We start from the raw sequence: 19,950 nt of genomic DNA on the forward strand, positions 1-19,950 counted from the left end.
TCACGTCTTGGCTCAAAAGACGCTCACCGTCGGACTTGGGAGATGCTCACCGAGAGCTAGAGAGAGGCAAACTCAAAATCCAGGGCACCCACAGATCTTGACCTTCGCGACGAAGACAACTCACCATGCCGGACACACTGACCCGGACCTAGAGTGCCTGGCAGCAGCAGACAGGCGGACGCAGGGCAGCGGGACAACACCTCAGCACTACACCCGCAGGAATCAGCCGCTGGCCAAAGCCCCTACCTTCAACAACCCACACCCGAATCCATAGCTCCCCAGGCAAGACCTCCATGGAGGGGATGTCACGCATGGCGCCACCGCTGCCCAACCAGGCCGGATTTTGGATTTTCACCCTGGAGAAGAAACAAAGGTGGCAAGAAAAGGAACAACAACACCGCCTCCAAGAAGAATACGACACCCAAAGCCGACGTCACTGCCGGGCCGAACCTAGGGTTTCCCCCAGCCCCGATCTACACCACCATCCCCAAAAGCACCGGATCCAGCAGAAGCCATTGGCAACAGGCGCAAAGGGGAAGGGGCGGGAAGGAGGGAGTAACAAACCTTCAGATCTGGCAAGGAAGAAGGCCTCCACGCTGTTGCCGCCAAGCGCCGACGCCCCACCACCTCTTTGGCCGAGGACACCGACCTGAGCCCCTTGCACACACCGTCCAAGGCGCGAACGGTGACGCCGCACCGGCAGGGGCCGCCGCCCCGTGGATCCATACCTCCGCGAACAAAGCAGCGAAGGCCTTGCCGTCACCGTCACCGGTGGCCGCGCGGGCTTGCCCGGCGACCTCCTCGGGTGGCGGCGAGGAGGGGGAGGGGATGTGTAGGTGGCAGCTCTTGAAACCCTAGCCGCCGCTCGAGTCGCCCATGCACTCCACTTCTCAGTACTAAGATGTACTTACGGAAATCTGTTGGTGCTCCGGGAGCGCACGCTCCTGCGCACAAAAATATTTTTTGAAATGCCAAAAAAATTCCAACACAAAATTCTGTGTGTTCTTTGTCACATCCACGTGCTACATATAAATTTGTAGGCAAAAAGATTAAACATTTTGTCCTGTGTAAAGAAAACAAAATAAACACCAAATGTTACCCTAAATTTGTTTTTTTTACCGGAGAAAAGCTGCTGCTCCGTTTCGCATAATTTTTAAGGATGCTTGCGACACTAATAGGAACATCAACAAAAAATCCAGAATTTTTTGAAAGCATTTACTATATACTCCCTCCCTTCCTAAATATTTGTCTTTCTAGACATTTCAAATGGACTACAACATACGTATGTATGTAGACATATTTTAGAATGTAGATTCACTTATTTTGCTTTGTATGTAGTCATTTGTTGAAATCTCTAGAAAAACAAATATTTAGGAACGGAGGGAGTATGTTTTGTTTACTATTCATGCGGGAAGTGCGCGCTCTCCCGGGAGCCAGAACGCCATTCTCGATGTACCTACCACTACTAGAGTACTGGAAAAGGCTGTGGAGGTTATTTCAGTTATCTATATTATTCATGACTCGGATTATAATATGAAACATGACTATTGTGAAAATGAATTAGAGAGCATAATTCATATATGTGTATTATCTGTGTGTTTGCACTTTGTATATTGCTTGAAACTTCAATTTCTTGTTTGGCAGACTCGATTCTCTCATCATACATTCTCTGGGCATAAATATCCAATTGTGTCACTAGATATTCATCCAAAGAAGACAGACCTTTTGTGTTCTTGTGATAGGAATGGTGAAATCCGGTACTGGAACGTGACTCAGCTTACCTATCTAGGTGCCATGAAGGTTAACACTCTTCTTTCTGATCCCTTAAAAATCTTCTTAATAACTTATACAATATGATTGAATAATTTGCTGTTTTGTAAGTCTGACTTTGGACAGGACGGTCCTCTCGTTCGTTTCCAACCTAGCACTGGACAATTACTCGCAGCTACTACAGGAAATGTTGTCTCTATATTTGACGTTGACACACATACCAAAAAGTACACCTTGCAGGTCTGTTTTGAACACAGATGCATCAATGTTGCAATGTTTCATTTCTTTCAATGAGAAGTTCATTTGCAATGTTTTCTTCTGTTGTTGCCCCTGCACATTCACATTTCAAATCCCCTGCCTCTCTCTCCCTTCCTCCCTCTCTCTTTTAAACAATGAAAAAAATAGCGCGCTACACAAAATAGTGTCGCCCCTAAAAATATGCTATTAGCATATGCTATAGCGCGCTATAGCATGCCATTAACGAGACATTGTACACTGATTAATTTAGCAAGACAATTTCCTTCACGCTATAGCGTGCTATTAGCGGCCCTATAGCGCGCTATTTTTTCCAGTGCTTTTAAATAAGCTCGTGATTGCAATCATTAAGTTTGTGCCAAGTAATCTTCAAACTTGAGCGTTTGATTATAATCTCAGGGCCATAACATAAGCGTGCAGTGGTTGTGCTGGGATAACAGTGGGGAGTACCTGGCATCTGTCAGTGAGGATCAAGTTAAGGTTTGGTCAGTATCATCAGGAGAGTGCACTCATGAGGTCAGCTCAAATGGAAATGCGTTCTATTCTTGTGTGTTCCATCCAAGTTATACCAACCTCTTGGTGATTGGAGGCTACCAGGTATAGCACTCGCTCAAACATTTGAGTTTCAAACTCTTTACTATCTGCATTTGAAGCATGTCTAATTGTTTTTGCGAAGTGTGTACCCTTGTACTTTTCTACCAGTAAATTTAATTAGCTATCTTTAGAAATCTTCATTTCTGCTTTGTTGTTAAGGTTCTTTTTTCTAATTATAATTTGAAGGCTGCTAATATTTCCCTATAACATCCATATGCTAGCCGAAGCTATGTTGATATGTCTTGTAATGTTTGGGTCCTGTTATTAGCTTATATAAGATGTTAACATCAAATTTTGATGTTATTGTTTTCCGTACTTTAGTATCATATACAGGGTAATCCTCAACATAAAATTCTTTAAAATGGGGTAAAAGTTGGCAAAAGGCGCTGTAAATTAGTAGACATAAATTATCCTCTGAAAGTGGCAAAAAATCCAAGTACCAGCCTCTGATATTACTGTTAGTAGACATAACTCCATCGACCCTTTGCCTGGCAAAACAACCAGTAGAGGAGCTATATATCCGCAACATAAAATTCGTTAAAAGGGTTAAAAGTTGGCACAACAATCGCTAATGGGGTAATCCGGATGAAAAATTGTTAAATGAGGTAATTCGCGTAAGAAATGTCAAAGTAAGGGGGTAAATACTGGAATTCACTCAAAATTTATCGTCGATGCAGTCTTTGGAGCTATGGGACATGGTAAACAACCAAATTATGATGGTACAAGCTCACGAAGGTATAATTGCCGCGTTGGCACAATCACCGGTAACCGGGATGGTGGCTTCCGCGAGCCACGACAAATCTGTCAAGCTGTGGAAGTAAGAATAATATGTGAGAGGAAGGAAGTGTATTTATCTTGATAGGTGTGTGTATGTGCGGAAATTGGCAATGGCTCCTAGGTGCATATGCACCCATTGTCTAAATACACATTTTGAAAAGTTGAAAAATTCCGAACAAAAATCCCGTGTGTATATCCGGACATTCTATGTGCGTGTACAAAGTTTTCGGTGAAAAACAAGGTTTTTTGTGGCTTGTGTAAAAAAAGACAAATTCTGATGCTTCATTACAACTATTCATTTTGTATTTCTTTATCTTTTTACACAAGCCACAAAAAATGTCGATTTTCACCCATATTTTGTGCATGCACATAGAATGTCCAAATATACTGCGGGATTTTTGTTCTAGATTTTTTAACTTTTCAAAATGTGCATTTAGACAATGGGTGCATATGCACGTAGGAGCCAAAACACCGCGTCCGCGCAAAGATAACAAACATGAAAAGGACTAAAGTTGCGCTCTCCCCGCCCCCCTATTCCGTTTTATGAATGCTTGTCAGATGTAAGATGTAACATTTCCTATGCTCAACCGTAACTCATTTGTAATCTTGATCTCTTTGTAATCAGCAAAGTTGTGAAATCGCCGTGTGTTGTGAGCGACAATATATATAGTAAGTTAGTTTGAGTTGTCGACTCTTGCTATGTGTGCTCCAAATTGTTAGGTTTTATCTGCCTAAACACAACAATGAATGAGATCTCTCTATACCCCCTTCTAATTAAGGGTAGTCACTAGCTCGCTCGCCTCTGTGTGATTGAGCCATAATTTGTCGCAAGGAGCGGTAAATAGGTATATCCATCGTCTTTCCTAAAAAAAGGTCTTTCCATCGTCTTTGGCGCCGTCAGCTTTTTCTCAAATTTGTGAATCTTTTCAGTTTAATGAATTTTTATGCAACATTTTTAGTGAAAGTTTTTCTAAAATCTGTACAAAATTTACATTTTTTTACAAACCAACGATTTTTTTGTATAGGTAGAAATTGTGTTACAAAAAGATTCTCAAATTTTAGAAATAGTTCACAAATTGGTGGATTACTTTTCTTTTTCAAACTCTCTGAATTTTTTACAAAAATATTACGAAAAAAGAGATGCACTTTTTGCAAATCAGCGAATGCTTTGTTTGGCCCAACGGGAGCAATGTCGTCGCCTAGTGAGGGCCAAGCCCTAATTTTTTTTCTTTTCTATCTTTTGTTTTATGTTAATTCTTTTTCTCTTTTCTGAACATCATTATTCTTTTAGAAATCTGTTCAAAAATTTGAAATATTCTTGGGAATGCCAAAAAATGTTCTTACCTTTAATTTTTTTTGACTATTTACTGTAGAGCAACAGCCCCACAGTCCTTTTTATTGCAGAAATTTTTGCCCAGGCCTGTTTAAATCCGCTCCCACCGGGAGTCGAATTTTAAAAATGTTTTCATTTTCGAATTTTTTGTTCACAAAATTAAGAAATGTTTGTGTTTAAAAAATAGTTGTTTTTTAAAGTACATGTTCTGAAATTTGTGTTCAACATCAATTGTTAGGAATTTGTTAGTAATTTTGAAAAATGTGTTTGATTTTATAATTTTTTCATACATAATTTATAATTTCAAAATTATTGAAAAATTTAAAGAAAGCTAGTACATAAGAAAATGTTCATGTTGATTGATAATGACAGAAAATGCAAATAATAGAATCATTCGAATTAAAAAAAAACTACATTGTCACGGATGCACCCGTCTAGCCTAATCTAGCACACTCCTCTGAAGTGGTGGTTTTCTGGACTATGGATAAATGTCTCTTCTTGCAGCAGTATGGCACAGACATATGAGGCATAGGTCTGAACGACTTCTGACACCGTTTGCACGTTGTTACATGTCCGACCCTTTATTGGTCCTTTTTCACTGAGAAAACATCAGAAAATGCAAAATTTGTCAGAAATCCAAATAACCTGGCATAATGCCTTGAATTAGTCATATAATATGGCGGAAATTTGTTTGGGTCATTTGCTGGATGCCGAAAAAATGTTCTTTCAAACGAATCCTTGTAGCCTACCCGAACACCCTCCGTTGCAACATCCTTAAAATGACCCCAACTTTTGCAAGTAGGTGGGCATGACCATGATAGGCATCCATGCCTGGTTTGCATGTCTTTCGACACTGTATGCAAGTTGCGATATGCCTGACCATATATCGGTATTTTTTAACATAGAAAACTCCAAAAAAAATGCAAAACTTGTCGAAAACCCAAAAAACTTGCATGGTGCATTGTATTGTTCATACAAGGCCATGAAAACAATCAATCTATTTAAGGGATGTCAAGAATTGAAGTGCTCCCAAACGTACCCTCTGGCCTACCTGAACACTCTCTGTTGAACATAGTATTATTTAAAAAATCTCATTACTAACCGCAACTTTTTCAACAGTTGGGTATGCCCATGTGAGCCATCCCTGTCTGGTTTGAACGACGTTCGACCCTGTATGCATGTTGTGACACGTCCTACCATTTGTCATCTTTTTCCCACGAAGAAAACTCTAGAAAATGCAACTTGTCGAAAACTTAAAAAATTGGCATGGTGTCGTGAATTAGTCATACAAGGCCATAGGAAAAAAATTGGGGGTCGTTTCAAGTATGTCGAGAAACAACATGCTTTCACACGGAGCCTTCTAGCCTACACGAACACCGTCCGTTCAACATGGTGTATTTTTGGACATCCTTAAAATAACCCCAACTTTTGCAAGCAGGTAGGAATGCCAGTGGTAGGCACACATATCATGTTTGAACAATTTCCGACACCGTATGCAAATTGCGACACGCCTGACCATTTATTGGTCTTTTTTTAACCGAGAAAACTTTAGAAAATGCAAATTTTGTCGAAAACAAAAAAATCTGGCATGGTACCTTGAATTGGCCATACATGGCCATGAAAATTAAAAGTTGGGGCCATTTCAAGGATGTCGAGAAAGAACGTGCTCTTAGACAGAGCCTTCTTGCCTACTCGGACAACATCTATTGAACATGGTCTATTTTGGATATTGTTCAAATGACCCCAACTTTTGCAAGAACGTGAGTGAAAGATCATGGATGTCGCCATGGGGGTGTGTGTGAATAAGCGTTTTAAAATAATTATGATTTAGGTTTGAACAAATGCGAGATAAAAATATCATTTTATTTGTCAAGCACAAAACCTAAATCGAGTAGGCTCACCTATGTGCATCAACAACTATGCTAAGTAAGATAAACAACTAAGTGATAGCATGTAACACTATGGCTATCACAAAGTAAAGTGCATAATTAAAGAGCTCGGGTAAGAGATAACCAAGGCACGCAGAGACGACGATGTATCCCGAAGTTCACACACTTAATAATTCTAATCACCATTTCGAGTGGTGTGAAGGCATAATGCTACCCAAAATGCCATTAGGGCCACCGTAATATCCTCACTCCCTCGCACAATGCAAGATGTCGTAATTCCGGTAAGAGACCCTTGAGGACGGTCACCGAACCAGTACAAATAGCAACCCTTGGGGGCGGTCACCGAACCCATACAATTGACAACCCTTGGGGGTGGTCACCGGAACCAGTACAAATTGCTCGGGGGAATCTCCACAATTTAATTGGAGACCCGACGCTTGGCTCGAAGCTTTCCACCACAATGATTGAGCTCCATGACACCACCAACCGTCTAGGGCGCCCAAGCACCCAAGAGGAACAAGATCTAGGGTATCAAGCACCCAAGAGTAATATGCTACTCAAACTTCACTTCCACGTATCCCCGTGGAGAACTCAAACCTATGCACCAAATGCAATGGCAAGGGCACACGAAGTGCCCAAGTCATTCTCTCCCAAATCCCACCACAACAACTAATGCTATGGAGAAAAATGACAGGAAGAACAAAGAGAAGAACACAAAGAGCTCCAAGTCTAGATCCATAGGGGTTCCCCTCACTTAAGAGGGGAAAGTGATTGGTGGAAATGTGGATTTAGATCTCCTCTCCCTTTTCCCTCAAGAATTATCAAGAATCATTGGAGGGATTGAGAGATAGCAAGCTCAAAGGAGGTAAACAATGGAGGGCAAACATGATCTCAACGGATAAGATCCATTGGGGAGAAGACCCCCTTTTATACGTGGGGACAAATCCTACCGTTATGGCACAACCCGTAGTAAAGCGGTACTACCGCTTCATGCGACAGTACCTAGAGAACTGCGATACTAAGTTGATCGATGATACGTCTCCAATGTATCTATAATTTTTGATTGTTCCATGCTATTATAATATCTATTTTGGATGTTTAATGGGCTTTAATATGCTCTTTTATATTTTTTGGGACTAACCTATTAACCGAAGGCCCAGTGCAAATTGCTATTTTTTTGCCTATTTCAGTGTTTCGCTGAAAAGGAATATCAAACGGAACGAAACCTTCGCGAGGATCTTTCTTGGAACAAACGCAATCCAGGAGACTTGCAGTGGAAGTCATAGACGCAACGAGGCGGCCACGAGGTAGGGAGGTGCGCCCAGGGGGGTAGGCGCGCCCCCACCCTCGTGGGCCCCTCGTAGCTCCACCGACCTACTTCTTTCGCCTATATATACTCTTATACCCTGAAAACATCCAGGGGAGCCACGAAACCACTTTTCCACCGCCGAAACCTTATGTACCCGTGAAATCCCATCTTTGGGCCTTTTCCGGCGATCTGCCGGAGGGGGATTCGATCATGGAGGGCTTCTACATCAACACCATAGCCTCTCCGATGATGTGTGAGTAGTTTACCACAGACCTTCGGGTCCATAGTTATTAGCTAGATGGCTTCTTCTCTCTCTTTGGTTCTCAATACAAAGTTCTCCTTGATGTTCTTGGAGATCTATCCGATGTAATACTCTTTTGCGGTGTGTTTGCCGAGATCCGATGAATTGTGGGTTTATGAACTTGATTATCTATGAATATTATTTGGTTCTTCTCTGAATTCTTATTTGCATGATTTGATATCTTTGCAAGTCTCTTCAAATTATCGGTTTAGTTTGGCCTACTAGATTGATCTTTCTTGCAATGGGAGAAGTGCTTAGCTTTGGGTTCAACCTTGCGGTGCTCGATCCCAGTGACAGAAAGGGAAACGACACGTATTGTATTGTTGCCATCGAGGATAAAAAGATGGGGTTTATATCATATTGCTTGAGTTTATCCCTCTACATCATGTCATCTTGCCTAATGCGTTACTCCGTTCTTATGAACTTAATACTCTAGATGCATGCTGGATAGCGGTCGATGTGTGGAGTAATAGTAGTAGATGCAGAATCGTTTCGGTCTACTTGACATGGACGTGATGCCTATATTCATGATCAATGCCTTAGATATCATCATAACTATGCACTTTTCTATCAATTGCTCGGCAGTAATTTGTTCACCCACCATAATACTTGCTATCATGAGAGAAGCCACTAGTGAAACCTATGGCCCCCGGGTCTACTTTACATCATATAAGTTTCCAATCTACAATTCTAGTTTACTATTTATTTTGCAATCTTTATTTTCCAATCTATACAACAAAAATACAAAAAATATCTATCTTATTATCTTTATCAGATCTCACTTTTGCAAGTGGCCGTGAAGGGATTGACAACCCCTTTATCGCGTTGGTTGCAAGGTTCTTGATTGTTTGTGCAGGTACTAGGCGACTTGTGTGCAGGCTCCTACTGGATTGATACCTTGGTTCTCAAAAACTGAGGGAAATACTTGCGCTACTTTGCTGCATCACCCTTTCCTCTTCAAGGGAAAACCAACGCATGCTCAAGAGGTAGCAAGAAGGATTTCTGGCGCCGTTGCCGGGGAGATCTACGCCAAGTCAAGACATACCAAGTACCCATGACAAACTCTTATCCCTCGCATTACATTATTTTCCATTTGCCTCTCGTTTTCCTCTCCCCCACTTCACCTTTGCCGTTTTATTCGCCGTTTTTCCATTCGCCTCTTTTCACTTGCCTCTTGTGTGTTTGTGAGTTAGATCGTCTATTTCGCCGGCATGGCCAGTCCTCCTATCATTGTTAGTACTCCCGATAATGAAGTTCTTAATTTTAAACAAAGGGAAGGAGAAAATCTAAAAGATGCTTGGTATAGAATTTTCAATGCTCAGAATAGATCTACTAGGAAGCAATCTACTTTCGTTCTTCTTCGCAATTTTTACATAGGCATCACTCCTTGGAATAGATATATTCTTGATACAATTACCGGAGGGAATTTCTTGGGTAGCCATACCTTTGATTCTTATAATGCTATGATAGATTTGTTAGGCCCACCACCTCTTTTGGTTAATGGAACTATTTTAACTTTGGAACATGTGATGCAAAGGCTTGATATTATTGAAAATAAAATTGCCACTGTAGAGTTGATCAAGAATTTGGATAAAAAGATCCACAACCAAATTACCCAATATGGATCTAAGGTAGGAGTTACTCTGTTTTTTTTTAGAGAAAAGGAACCCATAGTTAATGAAAAGATAGATCAAGATTCCACTAGAATTGATAAACTCGAGGATATTATTACCAACTTAGGCTCTGCCTTTTCTGCCGTTAGAAACACTTCGAACCTTCCTCCTACCAAAGTTGCCAAGTTTATGTATGTTCCTAAAAATAAGGGTGAATCTTCTAGTAAGGAGAATGAAGATCTCAAATCAATAAGTGTTCACCCCAACTTTTTTGCTATCATTAAGGAACCTTTTGCTACAAACGAGTTTCTTGATTTCTTGCCTAAGAGTTTGATCATCAACAAAAAGAAAGAATTTCCTAAGGTTTATAAGTGTTCAATTGAAGTGCCTAGCAAAGATGACAATACCTAGATCTATTCTTATTTTTATGCCTAGCTAGGGGCGTTAAACGATAGCGCTTGTTGGGAGGCAACCCAATTTTATTTTTGTTCCTTGCTTTTTGTTCCTGTTTAGTAATAAATAATTCATCTAGCCTCTGTTTAGATGTAGTTTTATGTTTTAATAGTGTTTCTGCCAAGTAGAACCGTTGGGAAGACTTGGGTGAAGTCTTTGCGATCTTGCTGTAAAAAACAGAAACTTTTACTCTCACGAGATTAGATGCCATTTTTTACTGGAGAGTGCTTTTAGGTTGATTCTTTTTGAAGATGATTAATAGAAAAATTCCTCACGTCCACCAATTTATTTAATAATTTTTGGAGTTACATAAGTATACGTTTGATACAGATTTCTACAGACTGTTCTGTCTTTGACAGATTCTGTTTTTGTGTGTTGTTTGCTTATTTTGATGAATCTATGGCTAGTATGGGGGGGGGGGGGTATGAACCATAGATAAGTTGGAATACAGTAGGTTTAACACCAATAAATAAATATTGAGTTCATTACAGTACCTTAAGGTGGTGATTTGTTTTCTTATACTAACGGAGCTCATGAGATTTTCTGTTTGAGTTTTGTGTTGTGAAGTTTTCAAGTTTTTGGGTAAAGATTTGATGGATTTTGGAATAAGGAGTGGCAAGAGCCTAAGCTTGGGGATGCCCAAGGCACCCCAAGGTAAAATTCAAGGACAACCAAAAGCCTAAGCTTGGGGATGCCCCAGAACGCATCCCCTCTTTCGTCTTCATCTATCGGTAACTTTACTTGAGACTATATTTGTATTCACCACATGATATGTGTTTTGCTTGGAGCGTTGTAACGCCCGGATAATTAGGCTACAGTAAAACTCTCCTGATGATGCCATGTCATCTCTATTACTGTTGCTAATCAAGTGTTAGTTCAAAACATTTGAAATTCAAAAAAATGAATTAGTGACAAACACCCAAAGTTTTCAAAAGTCAAAACAAAAATGTTCGGTGGGTGCCAAATATTGCACTTGTAATTATTGTGGAGAAAACAATTTTTTAGAAAGTGCCTAAGTATTTTAAAGTGAAATAAAACAGAAAAGAAAAATAAAGAAAAGAAAAGAAAAGGAACCCCCCCTCACTGGACCAGGCGGCCTAGCTCACAGGCCAGACCGGCCCACCTGGCCCAGCTGGCCAACCGCCGGCCCAGCCCCCCTGCCTCGTCTCCCTTCCCTATTCCCACGACCCGGGTCGGAACAGGGGCGCGTCGCCACCAGACCTCCCTCGTCGGCGTCGAGGAGAGGATAAGGTCGCCAGCGCCCCCGCCTCCTCGGGCCCCTCTCCCACTCGCCCCCGCTCTCCCTCTCGGCCTCTGCGCCTCTCCCTCTCCCCTCAGATCCACGCCGCTCCCTCCTTCCCCACTGCCATAGCGTGCTCGCCGCCGTTCTCCGTCGTCCCCGCGGCCACCGTCATTGCCCTGCACCCCCGACATGCCGTAGGCGTCCGACGTCGTCCTCCACGTCGACCGGTGCCCGCCGTTGGAGCCGGGAGGCACCACAGCGCCGGATCCACCTCGTCCCCTTCCGCCTCGGCCGCCGGTGATTCCCGTCGACCGCGGCCTCCCTCTGCGCTCCCGTTCACTCACGGGGCCTCCTTGCGCCCGCACGGTGAGCACCACACGTCCTCCCCCTGCCTCCCCCTCGCTCTGCTGCGCATAACGTCGCCGCCGTGGACGACCGAATGCAGCTCCGCCGTGCCGCTCATCGTCGTCGCTTCCTTCGATGCCATGGCCATCCGAGCACACCATCGTGCTTGGGGCACTCCAGTGGTGCAGCCTGGCGCTTTAGATTGTTTATGCGCACGCTAGTTCTTCGTTTTCGCCGAGCTACCGTAGACCATCGACGCCGGCGACCTTGCAGCTCCCTGTTCCGGCCATCTCCGGTGGGTCCAGTGGCACCACTCGACGCGCGGCAGCGTCAGCGTTCGAACGCAGGTGAAAACGCATGGTTTGGCGTTCTGTAGCGAAGATCCGAGCCTCCCCGGCGAACTCGCCGCCGCGGAGAGCTCGCCGGCGCAACTCTGGCGCCGGCCGCCGACGTGGCACACCTGGGGCCACCCTCCGTGTCACTGCCAGTGGGGCCCCTGGACCCCTGTTGACCAGTTGACCTGGTCAACTGTGCTGACTGGGCAGGCCCCAGCCACTGACGTGCGGGTCCCACCTCTTAATCCTCTAATTAAAACATTTTAATAATTAAAACTAATTAGTTTAGTTAATTAGACACTGACAGGTGGGCCCAGTAGTTTTACTAACTAAATTTAGATTAGTTTGAACTCTGTTTAACCCACTGTCTATGACAGGTGGGTCCCCCGTGTCAGTTTTGACCAGTCAACCGGACTGTTGACTGCTGAAGTCACTCATACGTCATGCTGATGTCATATTCCTTTTTCTGTTAATTTAAGTAATTCTAGAAAATGATTAAATCTTTAGAAAATCATATAAAATAATCCGTAACTCGGATGAAAATACTTTCTACATGAAAGTTGCTCAGAACGACGAGACGAATCCGAATACGCAGCCCGTTCGTCCTCCACACACCCCTAACCTATTTAACTCGCAACTTTTCCCCTCCGTTTCATCTGTCCGAAAACGCGAAACACCGGGAATACTTTCCCGGATGTTTCCCCCCTTAGCAGGTATCACCTAGTACCGCGTTTGGGCACACCTAGCCTCACGCTTTGTCATGTCATGCATCGTTATGCATCTATTTGCATTGTATTCATTGTTTCTTCCCCCTCTTCTCTCCGGTAGACTACGAGACCGACGCCGCTGCTGGTGCCCCGACCGACTACGCTGTTGACGACCCCTCCTTCTTGCCAGAGCAATCAGGCAAGCCCCCCCTTGATCACCAGATATCGCCTATTCTTCTCTATACTGCTTGCATTAGAGTAGTGTAGCATGTTACTGCTTTCCGTTAATCCTATCCTGATGCATAGCCTGTCCTTGCTACTACTGTTGTTACCTTTACCTGCAATCCTACATGCTTAGTATAGGATGCTAGTTTTCCATCAGTGGCCCTACATTCTTATCCGTCTGCTGTGCTATACTATCGGGCCGTGATCACTTGGGCGGTGATCACGGGTATATACTTATATACTCTATACATGATACCTGTGGTGACTAAAGTCGGGTCGGCTCGTAGGAGTACCCGCGAGTGGATCTTGTGGCGGAGCGACAGGGCAGGTTGAGACCACCTAGGCGAGAGGTGAGCCTGGCCCTGGACGACGTCCGCGGTTACTTCAAAATAACACGCTTAACGAGTTCTTGGTATTTGATCTGAGTCTGGCCATTTGGTCTATACGCACTAACCAACTACGCGGGAACAGTTATGGGCACTCAACATCGTGGTATCAGCCGAAGCCTTCGTGACGTCAGCGACTGAGCGGCGCGCGCCGGATTGGACTGGAACGCCTACTAGGCTAGGTCTGCTTTCGGTTGCATTCGCAACGTGCAGGTGTGCAATGGGCGATGGGCCCAGACCCCTGCGCCATAGGATTTAGACCGGCGTGCTGACCTCTCTGTTGTGCCTAGGTGGGGCTGCGACGTGTTGATCTTCCGAGGCCGGGCATGACCCAGGAAAGTGTGTCCGGCCAAATGGGATCAAGCGTGTTGGGTTATGTGGTGCACCCCTGCAGCGAAGTTTATCTATTCGAATAGCCGTGTCCCTCGGTAAAAGGACGACCCGGAGTTGTACCTTGACCTTATGACAACTAGAACCGGATACTTAATAAAATACACCTTTCCAAGTGCCAGATACAACCCGGTGATCGCTCTCTAACAGGGCGACGAGGAGGGGATCGCCGGGTAGGAATATGCTATGCGATGCTACTTGGAGGACTTCAATCTACTCTCTTCTACATGCTGCAAGATGGAGGCTGCCAGAAGCGTAGTCTTCGACAGGACTAGCTATCCCCCCTTATTCTGGCATTCTGCAGTTCAGTCCACCGATATGGCCCTTTACACATATAACCATGCATATGTAGTGTAGCTCCTTGCTTGCGATTACTTTGGATGAGTACTCATGGTTGCTTTTCTCCCTCTTTTCCCCCTTTCCTTTCTACCTGGTTGTCGCAACCAGATGCTGGAGGCCAGGAGCCAGACGCCACCGTCGACGACGACTCCTACTACACCGGAGGTGCCTACTACTATGTGCAGCCCGCTGACGACGACCACGAGTAGTTAGGAGGATCCCAGGCAGGAGGCCTGCGCCTCTTTCGATCTGTATCCCCGTTTGTGCTAGCCTTCTTAAGGCAAACTTGTTTAACTTACGTCTGTACTCAGATATTGTTGCTTCCGCTGACTCGTCTATGATCGAGCACTTGTATTCGAGCCCTCGAGGCCCCTGGCTTGTATTATGATGCTTGTATGACTTATTTATGTTTTAGAGTTGTGTTGTGATATCTTCCCGTGAGTCCCTGATCTTGATCGTACACGTTTGCGTGCATGATTAGTGTACGATTAAATCGGGGGCGTCACAAGTTGGTATCAGAGCCGACTGCCTGCAGGAATCCCCCTTTCCACACTCCTTGGCCGAAGTCGAGTCTAGACATTACAAAACTTTTACTAACATGGCTATGTGTCTTACGGGCCCACGTCGCCATTGGGTGGTACTAGGATCTTTTACTCCTCGACCTTTACTCTGGGACTCTGAACTCTCTTCTACTCGGGTTAAACGAATTTACTAACTCTAACACTAGGATCTCGTGACCACATTCACCCCAAAGTTGGATAAGCCATAGTTATTTCTTAGAATAGTATTTTGAACAATTCCCACACTGTCATTTAACTCCTTTGAAACATCTTTGCTTTCAGATGGAACCCACGAGGCAGGTCGTGCGCCACACGACGGCCATTGGTGCCCCGGGATCACCTGCTGTGCTAGCTGAGATGATGACCTATCTGGGTTATCGCTGGCACCCTGAGTACACCGTCTACGAGGAGTACCAGGACTTTAGCCAGGAGTAGTACCGTGCCATCGTCCACCTCTACTCTCGGGAGTATGACTCCACTACTGTGCTGCATACCGCTCATGGTGTTGGAGTGACCATCGATATGGCTGTCCATGATGCTGCTTATGCTGCTCTGACACGTCTTCGTGGAGAGTATCGGGAGTTGGACACCTCCCCTTTCAGGCACATTGCTATCGCATCTGATGTTGGTGCAGAGGGATACTATACTGCTGCCTATTCCACTGTCACCCGAGAGCCCTTCTACCATCAGAACCTGGTTCTGCATGCTGATGGGCTGGATCGAGCTAACCGAGCTCTTCGCCACGAGTTGTACACCACCCGTAAGCACCTTTACCGTGCTCTGACGCTGTTGCACCCCTTTGTCCGATCTAGAGAGCTGCCCCGTTCTGCGATCTAGCTAGCCAGGACTGTGATGCCCCAGGGTGTCGGCTGGCCAGAGGTGGGAGGCTACTCTCCCGCACTTGCTCCTCTTCTGCCACCTGAGCGTCAGGTTCTGCACCAGAGTATTCGCGGACCCCAGGTTGCTGACGTGGAGTTCCCGATGCGACACTACCAGCTTTCAGGCTACACCTACCTCCACAGTACCTCTTGGGACTGATGTAGGCTTGCTTGTTAGTGTTAGATGCATTCGCCGCGAGCCTGTGTGCCGCCTATGGTATTTTAGTCTATGTACTGAACTCCGTGTACTGAACTCTATGCATGACCCCTTTTGTAAGTTATGCCGACTACTATGTAGTAGCTATCGTGCTCCTTTCATTATGCATGTTTCATCATGAATGATTCTTGTCTTTGCAAATTTCTCAATGCTGAACTACCCCTGTTATATATTAGCAGGATGGTTAGACCAGGTGGTCGTGGTAGTGGTGGCAATGCCCCACCACCACCTGAGTACATGGCTGGTATGATCCAACAGTTCGAACTGAACCGCCAATTCATGGAAAATATGATGGCTCAGTTTCCTCGCCCCAATATGGACCAGCAGTCAACCCCAGTAACTCTGCAGGATTTCATGCGCCTCAACCCAACTATGTACCGCAGCTCAACTCAGCCTCTGGATGCTGATGACTGGCTCCGTGACATCACCTATGAGATGGAGTCTGCCGATGTAGCCCCTGCCAGCTATGTCACCTTTGCTTCCTTCTTCCTGAAGGGACCCGCAGCTCAATGGTGGGACAGCCACAGGCGTACTCTACCAGCTGGAACAATCATCACCTGGCCAGACTTCCAAGCTGCTTTCCGTGCCCGCTTCATTCCTCAGGGAGTCATGGACTGGAAGAAGCGTGAGTTCCGCAACCTCACCCAAGGCAACAAAACTGCTGAAGCTTATCAGCGGGAGTTTCTGGACTTGTCTCGCTGTGCTGAAGAGGACATTGCAACTGATGCACGCAGACAGGAGAAGTTCCGTGATGGCCTTCAAGCTGACATCAAGCTCGCACTTCTAGTGCATGACTTTACTGATTTCGCCACCTTGGTGAACAAGGCCATTAATGTCGAAACTGGTCTGCAGGAATACCAGAGCTCTCACAGGCGCAACCGTGACACGGGCTCATCTTCAGGCCCGCCCTCGCAGAAGCGTAAGATATGGATTCCCAATAGCATGTACCAGCCAACTGCACCTGCCCCAAGGCAGACCTATGCTGCACCTCGTCTGCCTACTCCTCCAACTAGGCAGCCAAGGCTTCCAGCACCACCACCCCGAGCTCCTGCTCCCACTCCCAATAATGGTTTGTGCTTCAGGTGTGGTCAACCACGACACCGTGCTAGAGAATGCAACCAGAACCAGAATCAACTGGCCCTTCCAGCAACTGGCCATGGAAGCAACCAGCCCCGCAGCAAAAATGCCAAGTCTTATGGTCGTGTTCATGCCAACCACGTTGATCTCAACGAAGCTCAAGACCAGCCTGCTACCGTGATGGGTACTCTTCTCGTAAATTCAGTACCAGCATCCGTTTTATTTGATACAGGAGCATCCCATTCATTCATATCAGCAGAATTTGCATTCATGCATGGCATTAAATACGAAGAGATGAACACTCCGCTAGTGGTACACACCCCTGCGGGCCAATGTCAAACCTCTATGGTTAGTCACGACGTTCCTGTTGAAATTGAAGGACTGGAATTTCTTGTCTCTCCCATCGTACTGAAGTCCTGTAGCATTGATCTCATTCTGGGAATGAATTGGTTAAAAGCGCATACTGCTTCTATCGTTTGTGCCACTAAGACCGTCCATCTGCTACACCCTTCAGATGAAATAGTTACTTACCAAGCTCATCTGGTGCAAAATGCCGAGGCAAGGCTCTATGCATTGAATGCATTGAACGCTGCACCACTCGAGGGCATTGAAAACATTCCCGTCGTGCGTGAATTCCTCGACGTCTTTCCTAAAGAACTTCTAGGGATTCCCCCTGCTAGAGCTGTCGAATTCATCATCGACTTGAAACCAGGCACCACTCCTATAGCCAAGCGACCCTACAAGATGCCGCCACATGAACTCCTTCAGCTTAAGGAGGAAATCGACAAATCCCTTCGCAAAGGATTCATCCGCCCAAGTTGCTCTCCTTGGGGAGCACCTTCTCTCTTTGTCAAGAAGAAGGATGGGACAAACCGATTGGTCCAAGACTACCGTCCTATAAACCAAGCTACCATTCAGAATAAGTATCCTCTTCCTCGGATCAATGATTTGTATGATCAACTGGCTGGTTCGTCAGTGTTCTCTAAACTCGACTTGAGGTTGGGTTACCACCAGATCCGTGTTCGCGAAGAGGATATCCCAAAGACCGCCTTCGTGACTCGATATGGTTCATACGAGTACACCGTCATGTCTTTCGGTTTAACCAATGCTCCAGCCACCTTCTCTCGTCTGATGAACTATATATTCATGGATTACCTCGACAAGTTCGTCGTGGTTTATCTGGATGATATCCTGGTATTTTCCAAGAACAAAGAGGAACATGCTGAACATCTTCGTCTTGTGCTGGAAAAGCTACGAGAGCATCAACTATATGCCAAGTTCTCCAAATGTGAATTCTGGCTACCCGAAGTAACCTATCTTGGGCATGTCATCTCTAAGTGGTATTGCCGTCAACCCTGAACGAGTCCAGGCTATCCTTGATTGGACTCCTCCCAAGAATGTTAAGCAAGTCAGAAGTTTTCTCGGTCTCGCCAGCTATTGCCGTCGATTCGTCGAGAACTTCTCCAAGATCGCCAGGCCTCTGACTAACCTGTTGCATAAGGGCGTCAAGTTCCAATGGACAGACAAATGTCAGGAAAGTTTGCAGGCACTCAAAGACAAGTTGACTTCTGCCCCAGTGCTAGCTCCACTTGATACTAAGGACTTCGTCATTTACTGCGACGCTTCCCGTCAAGGATTAGGCTGTGTCCTAATGCAAGACCGCAAAGTGATTGCCTATGCCTCTCGGCAATTGCTCCCTCACAAAGAGAACTACCCAGTTCACGACCTCGAACTTGCTGCTGTCATTCATGCGCTGAAGCAGTGGCGACATTACCTTCTCGATAATCGTTGCGAGATCTTCACTGACCACCAAAGTCTGAAGTATCTATTTACTCAGCCAGACCTGAACCTCCGTCAGCAGAGATGGATGGAGATTGTTGCAGACTTTGACTTGGGTATTTCCTATACGCCAGGCAAGGCTAATGTAATGGCTGATGCCTTGAGCCGCAAGTCTTACTGCAACCACCTCCAGGTTCACAAAGTTCAGCCCTAGCTTGTTGAAGAATTCAGAAAGCCGAACCTCCATATTGTTTCTTCGGGTGCACTCGCTCCCCCTCCTAAGGAGTTTCGCAAGATGAACCTCCGTGTTGTTTTCCAGGGTTCCCTCAATACCCTGGCTGTCGAACCAGATCTCTTGGACTCCATCAAGAGAATACAGGGATATGACTCTGAAGCCCACAAGATTAAGCGCTACCTCGCAGAAGGAAAGCCCTCATTCTTCACTATTGCTGATGATGACACTTTGTACTTCAAGGGTGTAAGGGCATATTTATCCCTAAGATATTTTGGTGATTGATGACAATGCTTTTGCGGACTAATCGTGTGCATTGAGTTTTTCGGAGATTCATCCTTTGGCACGAGACGATTCCCTCCCCTCGGAGTTTGAAGCGAAGACGGTGTAGTACTTTCGAATTAGTTTGGTGGACTAGTTTCGTAGGGATCACCGTACTAACAAGAGGAGGTCCGCTTTGGAAAGGCTAGGGCGGAATCATCACGTACACTTCCTTTGCACACCCTCCAAGCCTTTCCGCTTCGTTGATGAGCTCGTTCCCCTCTCTCAGTGTGCCCTCTCTGGTCCCAGCGGTAGTACCGCGGGCCGGAGCGGTAGTACCGCTTGGGTACTATAAGCGGCAGTACCGCTCCACAGCGGTAGTACCGCTGTAGCCCCCAGCCGTAGTGCCACCGCGGCTTCGTGCTAGTACCGCCTCGATTCGAGGGGTCTTTTTCTGTGTCGGGTTTTACGGTACTTGCCGCGGCAGTGGGAGGGGGGGGTAGTACCGCTCGAGTGCGGTAGTACCGCCCTGACCACCGCGGTAGTACCGCTCAGGGCCCAGTGGCAGTACCGCGAGAGGGAACGGTAGTACCGCTGGCCAAGCGGTAGTACCGCTCTCTGCGGGGCTGAAGTGGGGGGTAATGGTTGGATTGCTTCCCCCACTATAAAAGGGGGTCTTCTT

The 19,950-nt window shown here is 45.6% G+C and overlaps 1 long non-coding RNA gene across 1 annotated transcript; it reads left to right on the forward strand.

Moving 5' to 3' along the window:
• The first annotated feature begins 1,644 nt into the window (after positions 1–1,644).
• On the forward strand, positions 1,645–2,765 carry LOC123494383 (uncharacterized). The gene is made up of 3 exons (XR_012188232.1): positions 1,645–1,800; positions 1,882–2,010; positions 2,425–2,765. It is a non-coding gene; the product is annotated as an uncharacterized lncRNA (long non-coding RNA).
• The last annotated feature ends 17,185 nt before the right edge of the window (positions 2,766–19,950 follow it).

The sequence above is a fragment of the Aegilops tauschii genome, chromosome 6 (assembly GCF_002575655.3).
Source record: "Aegilops tauschii subsp. strangulata cultivar AL8/78 chromosome 6, Aet v6.0, whole genome shotgun sequence".
NCBI lineage: Eukaryota > Viridiplantae > Streptophyta > Magnoliopsida > Poales > Poaceae > Aegilops > Aegilops tauschii.